The following is a 10,974-nucleotide window of genomic DNA, read 5'->3' on the forward strand; positions in this document are numbered from 1 at the left end:
ATATTTATTATCGGTCACATTATATCCATGAAACATAATGATGACAGTTCATCACAAATGAATGAATGTTGTTTTGGCGATTAGGCCCAGGTTTTAGTAGGATATCAATCGGGAAGGGAAGAACCGTTTCCGATGAACCCCCCTGGGTCTAGACACTGGTGGTGGTGATAAGTGGTTAGGTCCGGTTGGAAGGGAGAAGGTTAAGCTTGGCCCTGAGTTGAAAGCAGGAGGCGAAGGGGTGGAGGAGGGTTGCGCGTTGACACCTGGAAGACAGCTGATAGGAAAGGGGAGAGCATATATAGAGGGATTAACAGGTGCGATGATTAGGCTTGTAAATGGAGGGGCGTGATAGGTTTAGCTGAGGAGAGGCGCTCCCTGTCATTTAGATGCAGGGAGCAAGTATTGCCATGACGAGCAATACGGAGTGTTAGGTCTTCCTGTCTGAACCTGCGCTAAGCTTAATTGTCTGAGACATGTGGCTTCTGTTGAAGGAAAGAAAGGAATTGTGTCAGACTACCTCCAGTGGTACATTATTGGCCGAAACTCATCTGTAATTGACAGGTAAGATCATATTTGTATTCATGTGATTTGTTTTAAATGTATGTAAGAATGTTTTGTTTAAAATGCCTCATGGTCCCCCTCTTTGGTTTATTCTATGTTTATCTGTTAGAAATTAGTCAGTGTCAAAATGTGTGCCTGTGTAGTATAACTGATATGGGATGTCCGTCTCTCCTTTCCCTGCCTGTCTTGTGCCAATCTTTAAGTGCTCATGCCACCCCCCCCCCTTGTTTTAGGAATTGGTTATTTAAATGTAACTTTGTGATGAATTTTTTTTTTGCTCACTCTTCAGATTCAAGGAGGGTCTTTCAGCCCTTCAGTTTTTCTTTTCAAAATATTTTTATTAATTTCTTGTTCAAGACAGAAATGCCACAAATTGGCCAAAACAGTGTCACAATACAGTGAGTTGTGCAAACATGTAGCATTACATAGAAAACGTGAAGACATTTTATAGTAAAACAAAAACAAAAATACACCATCAGCAAAGAATTGTGAACAAATAATTATGCCGGAGATGGCCCATCCCTCCCTCCCCGTTCCAGTGGATGATCAAACTAATTATATAGCACATTGTCCAGAGTAGAGAATATAATTACTATATGTTGTTATATATTAAATGGAGTCACACTTTTCATGTCAAGGGCCAAGTAACCACATCAAGCTACTTTGGTCTTATTAAAGTAAGCCAAGAAGGGACCCCAGGTCTTATAGAATTTCTCATCAGAGCCTCTGATTGAGAAGCGCAGCTTCTCTAAGTTAAGGCAGGACATTATGTCCCGAAGCCATTGATTGCATGTGGGCGGGGCAGCGTCCTTCCATTTAAGTAGAATTGCACGTCTGGCCAGAAGCAAGGAAAAGGCAATCATGCGGCGTTCCGAGGGTGTCAAGTGCAGCACACCTACAGTGGTTGTACCAAACATAGCCATCAGGGGGTCCGGGTCTAGTTTTTGATTTAGGATGTTGGACAAGGTAAGGAAAACGTCTACCCAGAATTCCTGTAGGCGGGGGCATAGCCAGTACATATGAAAGAGAGTAGCAACATTGTTTTTACATTTATCGCAAGTAGGGTTCACATCTGGGAAGAAGCTGGACAATTTAGCCTTTGAAAAATGCGCCCTGTGTACTATCTTAAACTGTATAAGGCAGTGTCTTGCACAGAGTGAAGATTTATGAATTGATGTGAGGATTGTGTCCCATAGGTCATCCTCCAGGGACTGCCCCAGGTCATGTTCCCAAGCCAGCTTAATACTGACCAAGGGTGCCTGAATCAACATGGAGATGTTTCTGTATAAGGTTGACATAGCCTTTTGAGACATTGGGTTAAAGGAGAGGAACATATCAACAGGGTTACTATCCGGTTCCTTAGGAAAACACGGCAAGACAGAACGCACATAGTGCCTAGCCTGTAGATATCGAAAGAAATGTGTCTTAGGTAGATTGTATTTCTCTGAAAGTTGGTCGAAAGACATGAAATTACCATTTGTAAACATATCCTTAAATTGCCTGATACCCTTCCTGTGCCAGTCCTGAAAGGTGGAGTCATGTCTCGATGGAACGAAAAGATGGTTGGAAGCCACAGGGCTCAGAAGTGAGAAATCTTTGTGACCAAAAGACCTCCTAAACTGGACCCACACTTTCAGGGTATGCCGAACAACTGGATTAGCTATCGACTTAGACGAAAATTGACTGAGTGGTGACCCAAGGAGTGCTGGAAGTGAGACATCACCACATGACTCCAGTTCCAAGGATGTCCACTCTGGCCTGTTGGGTTGAAGGTAGAAGTGGCGCCAGAAGGTGAGGCAGCGAATATTAGCAGCCCAGTAATAGTGGCGAGTGTTGGGGAGGCCCATGCCCCCATCGCTCTTGAGTCGTTGCAGTAGTAGTTTATTAACTCGCGGTTTCTTGTTTTGCCATATATATGAGGAGAAAACGGAATCTAAGGAAACAAAGAAGGATTTGGGGATGAACACTGGCACCATTTGGAATAGATAAGTGAATTTCGGGAGTATAGTCATTTTGATGGAGTTTATACGTCCGGCAAGGGACATTGTGAGAGGAGACCACTGCTGTAGCAACGTTTTCACCTGGCCGAATAAGGTCATGAAGTTTTCTTTAAGCAAATCTTTAAATTTCCGTGTAACTGTCACTCCAAGGTAAATAAACTGCTCACGTTCAAGTTTAAATGGCGAGTCTTTGTAGTCCAAATGGAGGGCTTCACTATTGATTGGAAACAGAGTACTTTTGTTTAAATTTAGCTTGTAACCAGATATGGAACCGAACTGCTCTAGCAGAGATAATGCTGCTGGCAGAGAGGTTGTTGGGTTTGAAATATATAGCAAAAGGTCATCTGCATACAAAGACACCTCATGCACCGAGCCCCCCCTTGAGATACCGGCAACGGCTGCACTGTTGCGGAGAGCAATCGCTAGCGGTTCAATAGCCAAATTAAAAAGGATTGGACTTAATGGGCAACCTTGGCGTGTTCCGCGGCCCAGGGCAAAAGGTTGCGAGAGTGTACCATTTGTTTGGACTGCGGCAGTGGGAGAAGCATATAATAGATTAACCAAAGATATAAACGATGACCCAAAGCCAAACTTCTCTAAAACTGTAAATAAATACCTCCATTCGACTCTATCAAACGCCTTTTCCGCATCCAAAGCCACAACACATTCTGGGACGGTTCCAGTTGGTGAATATATTATATCAAAGAGACGCCTGACATTAAAGAAGGAGTAGCGGTTTTTAATAAACCCAGTCTGATCGGATGATATTATTAGTGGGATGACACCTTCCAATCTGCGAGCCAGAACCTTGGCTAAGATTTTAGCATCTGTGTTCAGCAATGAGATAGGCCTGTAAGAGGCACATTCGGTAGGGTCTTTCCCTTTTTTAGATATAAGAGTAATTATTGCCTCGTTGAGAGACGGGGGGAGCGAGCCCAGCTGAAAGGATTCGGCCAGAACGGTTGTCAAGTATGGCGAGAGAAGCGTGGAAAACTTCTTAAAAAACTCGGAGGGAAACCCATCTGGTCCGGGGGACTTTCCAGATTGCATTGAGGATATAGCTATGGTTATTTCTGCTTGTGTTATAGGTGCCTCCAGGGCCTTTGACAAATCCGGGGGAATAGTTGGAATGGGCAGAGAGTCAAGAAAACTCTTGATTTTTGGATCGTCCCCATCAAATTGGGAGGAGTACAGATGAGAATAGAAGTCCTTGAATGCAGTATTTATCTCTGTAGGGTCTAGTGTGACATTGCCACTTTGTGTATTAATACTTGTGATTAGTTGTTTCGACCTCCGTCCTTTTAGCTAGTTAGCCAACAGTTTTCCTGCCTTCTCGCCATGCTCATAAAATGTACTTTTGTTTTTTAGCAGAATGTTTTGAGTCTGGTGAGTAGTAAGTAGGTCAAATTTAGTTTTGAGTTCCAGTCTAGTGTTATATAGCTCAGGGGTCGGGGTCAGAGCGTATTGTGCATCAGTTCCAGAAATGTTGGATAACAGGTCTGAATGTTCTTTTTGGGACTTTCGCCTTTTGTTAACGGTGAATGAAATTATTTGTCCTCTTAGGTAAGCTTTAAGTGCATCCCAGACCATGAGAGCAGAGGTATCGGATGTGGTATTTGTTTCTAGAAAGAAGGTGATGTGATCCCCCAAGTATTTTACAAAGTCATCATCAGACAGTAAAGATGAGTTAAAACGCCAGTGCCTTGTGGGCATCGGGACACCTGGGAGTGCCAGTGACATCACAACAGGCGCATGGTCAGATATAACAACACTCTTGTAAGAACAAGAGCGGACATGGGAAAGTAGTCTATTATCAATGAGAAAATAATCTATTCGAGAATATGTATGATGAACATGGGAGAAAAATGAATACTGTTTCTCTTTTGGGTGGAGGAACCTCCATACATCTGAGATACCACACTCTGAGAGAAAGGATTGAATTTGCAGTGCTGATTTACTCACTGCACCTGGCTTGGTGGAGGAGCGATCCAGCGCCTGGTCCAGCCAGCAGTTCAAGTCCCCTCCAAGTATCAAGTGGTGCTGGCCCAGGTCGGGAAGATTAGAGAAAAGGCGGACAAAGAAGGCAGCATCATCTATATTTGGGGCATATACGTTAGCCAGGACAACGTTCATGTTAAATAGTTTCCCAGTGACAATTACAAATCTACCGTTCTTGTCAGCCGTAATATCAAGTGGTTCAAAGACTACGCCCCTTGCCACAAGGATAGAAACCCCTCTTGCTTTTGCCTGGAAGGTAGAATGAAAGTGCTGCCCCGCCCAAGATGCCAGAAATCTGTCATTGTCTGCGGAACGCAAATGTTTCTTGAAGGAAGATAATATCAGCGTTTAACTGCTTCAGATGATTGAGTACTTTCCTTCTTTTAATTGGGTGGTTCAGACCCTTGACATTCCAGCTCACAGTGTTAAGAGAGCGACTCATATGTTGGGAGAAAGAAGTACTGTTTGAATAGGGTTGTTTTGGTGTGGACTCCTGTCAACATTAGGAAAAAAGAAATAGACCATTGTATGTTTACTATCCACACCAGACCATTGTAAAAAAACAATGTGCAATTATTATAACATCCCCACCCTGTCCCAAAACCCAAGAAAGCTTCCAAAGAACTCAGAAGCAAAATAAAATTAACCAACCCCAGAAAGCAACTGTTTTAATCAGTTGCATGCTCTCCCCAAAACTTACCATCTGCAAATCAACTTCCCTGCACTTGCTCTATCTCAGCCCCACATTGATACAAGTACCTCAGAATCAAAGCGTGTTCAACTTTAAATGTATGTTAACAACCTTACACACGAAGAGGTTAAACAAAAAGCAGTGCTCGGGGGAGATGTAAATAAGAACACACACACACACACACACACACATACACACACACGCACACGCAACGCACACGCACACACACACACACACACACACACACCACACACACACACACACACACACACACACACACTAGATAATAACAATAATGAAATAAGTGATACAAATAAACAATGGTAAACGGCAATATTAACTAAAATAAGAAATAGTAATAATGAGTAAATAAGCATTTGGAGGATCAAAACGTGACATTCTTTTCAGGACACACACACAGCCGAGGGATTCACAACTATATGGAGCATAGGTGGCATATCTCAATGCAAATCATCTCACGAATAGAGTAACAGTGACTAGGGGTTTATTCATAACCAAAATGAATAAATAAATAGTCACAGCAATGTGATGGGAAAGCATAATAAGACTGTACCTCGACATGTATAGTATGAAAAAAACGGCAAAGAGTGTCAAAAAGTCCTTCTCCACAGCTTTACAATATATATATATATATATATATGGAGTGATGTATGAAGCGCAACGGCGCTGATAAAACATAGATCAAACCTGCTATTAAAGTTGGCCATCACTGTTCCTCTCTAGTCGAAGACTCCGACATGTTACCCTGCAGTGTTTCTAGGAAAGATGCAGCGTCCTCCACCGATGCGAAATGCTTTTTCCCCCCGTCCTTGGTTGTGATCCGTAACCTCGCTGGATATAGGAGTGACGGTCTCAAGCCGCGTTGATAAAGTGTGGACATCACCTCCCGGTAAGCCGCGCGTTGCTCCACGATCTCGGGCAGTAGTCTTCAAAGATAGCCACGGGCTTTCCCTGGAAAAACAGTTTCCCCCGCCGTTTCCGGGCGTCCTGAATGATCAGCTCTTTCGCCCTGAAATGATGGATGCGGGCTATTACCGCTCTTGGTCTTGACCCAGGACTTGGCTTGGCAGTCAGGGCTCTGTGTGCTCGGTCCAGTTCCGGAGCTCTCGTGAGGACTTGGTTACCCAGAAGCTCCACCAACAGTCTCAGAAAAAAGTCTGTGGGACGTGCACCCTCAATCAACTCCGGTAAGCCAGTTATCCTTATGTTATTGCGGCGGCTGCGTGACTCAAGGTCTATAGCTTTAGCCTTTAGCTTGTTGTAGCTTCCCTCCATTGCTGCGCACTTAGCCTCCAACTCTTCCATTTTGTCGCTGAGCTGATTCGCGTTAGCCTCCAGGGAGGTCAGGCGGTTACCGTGGTCTGTAACTGTCTCCTGGACAAAGTCTAATTTCGCTTCCAGAGAAGTCATAGCCGACTTAAATTCCTTGGAAAGGGCGTCTCTGTGATCCTCCAGTAGCTTAACCAAGAACGGCATGCTAGCTACGGCAGTAGCAGCTGCCTCGCCTCTCTTCTCCTTTTTGCTTGTTTTCGAAGCCATTTAGCCGTTTCAACGGAAAGTAGATAGTATGCGTACAATAGATAAAACAATTAAACAAAAATCCCCGCGTTGTTTACAGGTAAGAGGTTTAAAAGTGAGTTAAAAGTAGTGGGAGCTGGAGAAACACGCGTCTACTCCATTCCTCGTCGCCCGAAGTTCAGCCCTTCAGTTTTTAAACGCACTACAGCAACACCCTACTCTGCTGGCCCCGGTCCTGTGCCACTCTGAAAAGCGACTTACTGCTCTGGAACTTGAGCGACTCTTCAAGCCTGACCTCAGTCCACCAGGGAGTAACAGGAGGCTTAGGGAAAGCCACACTTTGGGCTACTGGGCAGACTATCTCCTCGATTGTGAAGGTTTGTAAATCGCTGTTTTTATAACTATTTCAGGAAACACATTGCCAAAATGTATCTGAACATGTTTTCTTTGCAGAAAGCCAGACTGCTGTGTCTTTGGAGGATGTTTTGATGTTTGCAACTGGGCTGACTTAATTTCCCCCATCTGGATTTGAACCATCGCCAGGAATAGAGTTCCTTGATGACTCTCCATTCCCAATGGCAAACACTTGTTCCAACACATTGAAACTACCACTCCTTTACGCATACAATGTGTTTAAGTCCCAAATGGACTTTGGAATGCAAAATTCTCCAGGATTTAGCTGTTTTTAAGTCATGTGACTGGATGACCCATTGAGTACAGACTCTATGAAGGTTGTTCATATAGTCGTTGTTAGATGCGAGCGTGTTTTTTTTCTTTCTCACAGCTCATGTTGTCCATTTAGTTTGGGACAAAATCAAAGTATTGTTCTATACCTATACAATCTTTTTAAATACTCTGAACTTTGCTCTACTAATTTCACATTGCGACCCATAGCTTCTTTGTTGTAAATCAGTCATTAATTCTCAGGTTTCCAGTGAGTCCACATGGTTGAAATAAGACTTATATAGAAATGTTCTTTCTGCACACAATTACACACACAACATAACATTGTTTGTGCTTGCTAATTGGAGCGTTGTTTGTTGTTATTCCAGTTATATTTTATAATGATTAAGATATTTATTTTATGACTATGCTGTGATTTGGTGCTGTATAAATGACATTGAAACAAATATTGTGATAATACCATAATCATTTGGATACATCACAGGGAAAAGAGTAAATGCAGTCTGACAAACCATGAAACCAAGCATTGTTGAGCCCTGAAATCTGATTTGGAGTGGTGAAACAGTGCTACTGTACTTCTGAATACCTTTTCGATTACTTTATAACTGAGCATATTCTTTCAGCTTCATGTACAGTTCTGATGCAGTCTCCCAGTTCTCTGGCTTCTGCAGGTCATTGCGCTCCATAGCAAAGTCCAAGTACTCCTGCATGTGTTGGTCCCCACATGGAGCTATAGACAGGCTTGTCTCAGGAACAGCATCCAATTCTGCCTGTTCAATCTCAAATCCACAGTCCCTGGAGCCAAATCTATGTTAAATAGAAGACAATAGTATTCATTTACATTTAAGATAAAAACAGACAAAGAAGTATCAATCCATCACCAATGTAATACCTGTGTGGCAAGTAGTACAGTTCATTGGGCACTCCTCCTGGACATGATGCTGTTCTGGAAGGGCGAATCCTGTGACTGTTCCACAGTCTCACACACTCATCCAAGTCCTTCTGAATAACATCAACGAAGCAGAATCTCAGAAGGCACTGATGCTCGTGACTCCCGTTGAAGTGTCCAGCATCTCGGAGGTCTGCAAATAGCTCCATCCAGAACTGAGACCTATAGAAATTGATATATTTTCAAGTGAATTATTAAGCAATAGGCTATACAACAATTCTACAAATGACATTAAAAGGTTACCAGTAAAATCAACAACAAATCATTGAGTGTCTATTTAATCATTTATTTGCTTCACAACCTATAGTGCCTAGGTCCCCTCAGGGGCCGCTGTTCAATCCAAAACCCACGCTTAGATGTTCACAGTTTCTAACTTTATTTCGGCCAAAAATAAGTTCTAAAGAAAGGCCTTGTATAGTCTGGGTCATAGACTACAGGCTATATATTATATCTATTATAATAAAAACTGATACACTTTAGCTAAGCAAATGTTGTTTGTCTGACAGTGTTGGCAAGTAATAGATAATCATGATAGACACTTACCTTCCCTTTCTTAATATGGACCACCAGGACTCAATACGCTGATTAGTCATGGATGTGCCATACATGTGGCTGGACGCTCCAGAGTAGTAGTCATGGTGATGGTGACGTAGGGTGCACTGAATTGCAGCCATAATTCCGTTCTCCGTGCCACAATCAGTCCGCAGCCTCATGGGGATGACACCGAGGTTTCGCACACATTTGAGGAAATATTGAGCGATAACTCTTGGGTTATTGTTTGTTGGACCACATTCAAGCCATACTACTTTACGTGAAAATCCATCTATGCATCCTGAAAGGGCCACACCGAATGGCTTAAGTTTGTCATAACCGTCAGCATGCCACATATAGTTCGGTCCCATTGAGTGGTAGGTTCTCCTTATAAACCTTCTGCGAGATCTCCTCTCGCAGCCTCGAGGGTTAAGCTCCCGGAGCAAATTCATAACATCATCTCTCTTCACTCGAAGACTGTACTTTTGTTTTAGTACCTGCCACATTGTTCGGTATCCAAACAATTGTCCAGGTCCACGAAGTTCCAACCTGATGGCGTTAATTACAGCGATTTGAGAACCCGGCTTGATTCAGTTTGCTTTTAAGAGTCCGCAAACTGATTTTTACACCGTGAAAGGTAGACAATATGTCCACGATTACAGCATACGAGTGACCTTCATTAAAATATTTCCTGCAATGATGCAAGATATCTGGTCCTTCTGTCTGGTCCGTGTCCTTTAAACACTCCAGAGATTGTCCACAAGATGAGCAAAACGGTGTCACTTGTCCCAGGTTGTTTCTACAAAACGGACAAAACATGTTTACCGAACGTAAACACACTCGTACCTATGGTCTTTCCGCCAAAACAAATTAAATTTGAGCCAACACGTCACGTCACTTCCGGTATGATGGACATTCCCTTTCCGCTTTGATTCTGGTTTGTAAAAGTGTTTCGTCAAATGTTAATGTGTTTCGGGAAATGTTAAAGTGTTTCGGGAATTGTTAAAGTGTTTCAGGAAATGTTAAAGTGTTTCGCATTTTGTTAATTTGTTTTTGTTAATGTTAAATAGTTTTGTCCTTGGTAAAAGTGTTTTATAAAATGTAAATTTGTTTTTAGCTTTGTAAAAGTGTTTTGCATCTTGTTAATTTGTTTTCGTTAATGTTAAAATTGTTTTCCTTGGTAAAAGTGTTTTTGCTAATGTAATTTTGTTTTATAAAATGTAAATTTGTCTCAAGCTTTGTTAAAGTGTTTCACACTTTGTAATTGTCCATTGCACTTCCCAGCCACCGTACATCCGGGTGCAAATAACATTGTTCACTATAGACACCCGGGTGCAAATAGCATTGTTCACTATAGACACCTGGGTAGGCTACAAATAGCATTGTTGACTAATTTTACCTGGGTACAAAAAGCATTGTTCACTATAGACACCCGGGTGCAAATAGCATCTGCCTTCTTTATATCCTTTTGGATTACTGTGGCTCCATGTAGAGGTTTTTTGTTTAGTTGTATCGTAATCCACAGATAGCTCAGGCTGTATCAGACATTGTGAAACTATAATAGAAACACGTCACACCAGATGGCCTGCAAATCTTTCTTTTCTCTGCTGTGTTTCAAAACAAAAAATAACTTGAATTATAACAAAACAGATTCTCTCAACGAGAAGCACCCCAGCTGTGCAATAATGGACAAACTGCACGTGTGCCCTGTTTTCTCCAAAGATTTAAGGGACACGTGTGTGTCGAGGCGGTGGTCCCTCCAACCCACTGACCGTTGGCCTGTTTGGGTTTGTTGCGGCTGGACACTGCCAGCAGGGAAGAATGGAGGGGGCTCCTTTCATGAATGTGCACGTCAACAGCAGCCTCAGCCACCAAAAACCTGCCCCCAGACCCATTAGCAAGCAGGGGCCAGAAAAATAGATGTCGGAAAAACACATTGCATAAGACCTTAGGTAACACGCCCCCGAAATTAATAGCAGAAGCAGAGAAGCGGAAGAATCGGGAAATTATGTCGAGGCCTT

This window comes from Pseudochaenichthys georgianus, chromosome 23 (genome assembly GCF_902827115.2).
Source record: "Pseudochaenichthys georgianus chromosome 23, fPseGeo1.2, whole genome shotgun sequence".
NCBI classification, from domain to species: domain Eukaryota; kingdom Metazoa; phylum Chordata; class Actinopteri; order Perciformes; family Channichthyidae; genus Pseudochaenichthys; species Pseudochaenichthys georgianus.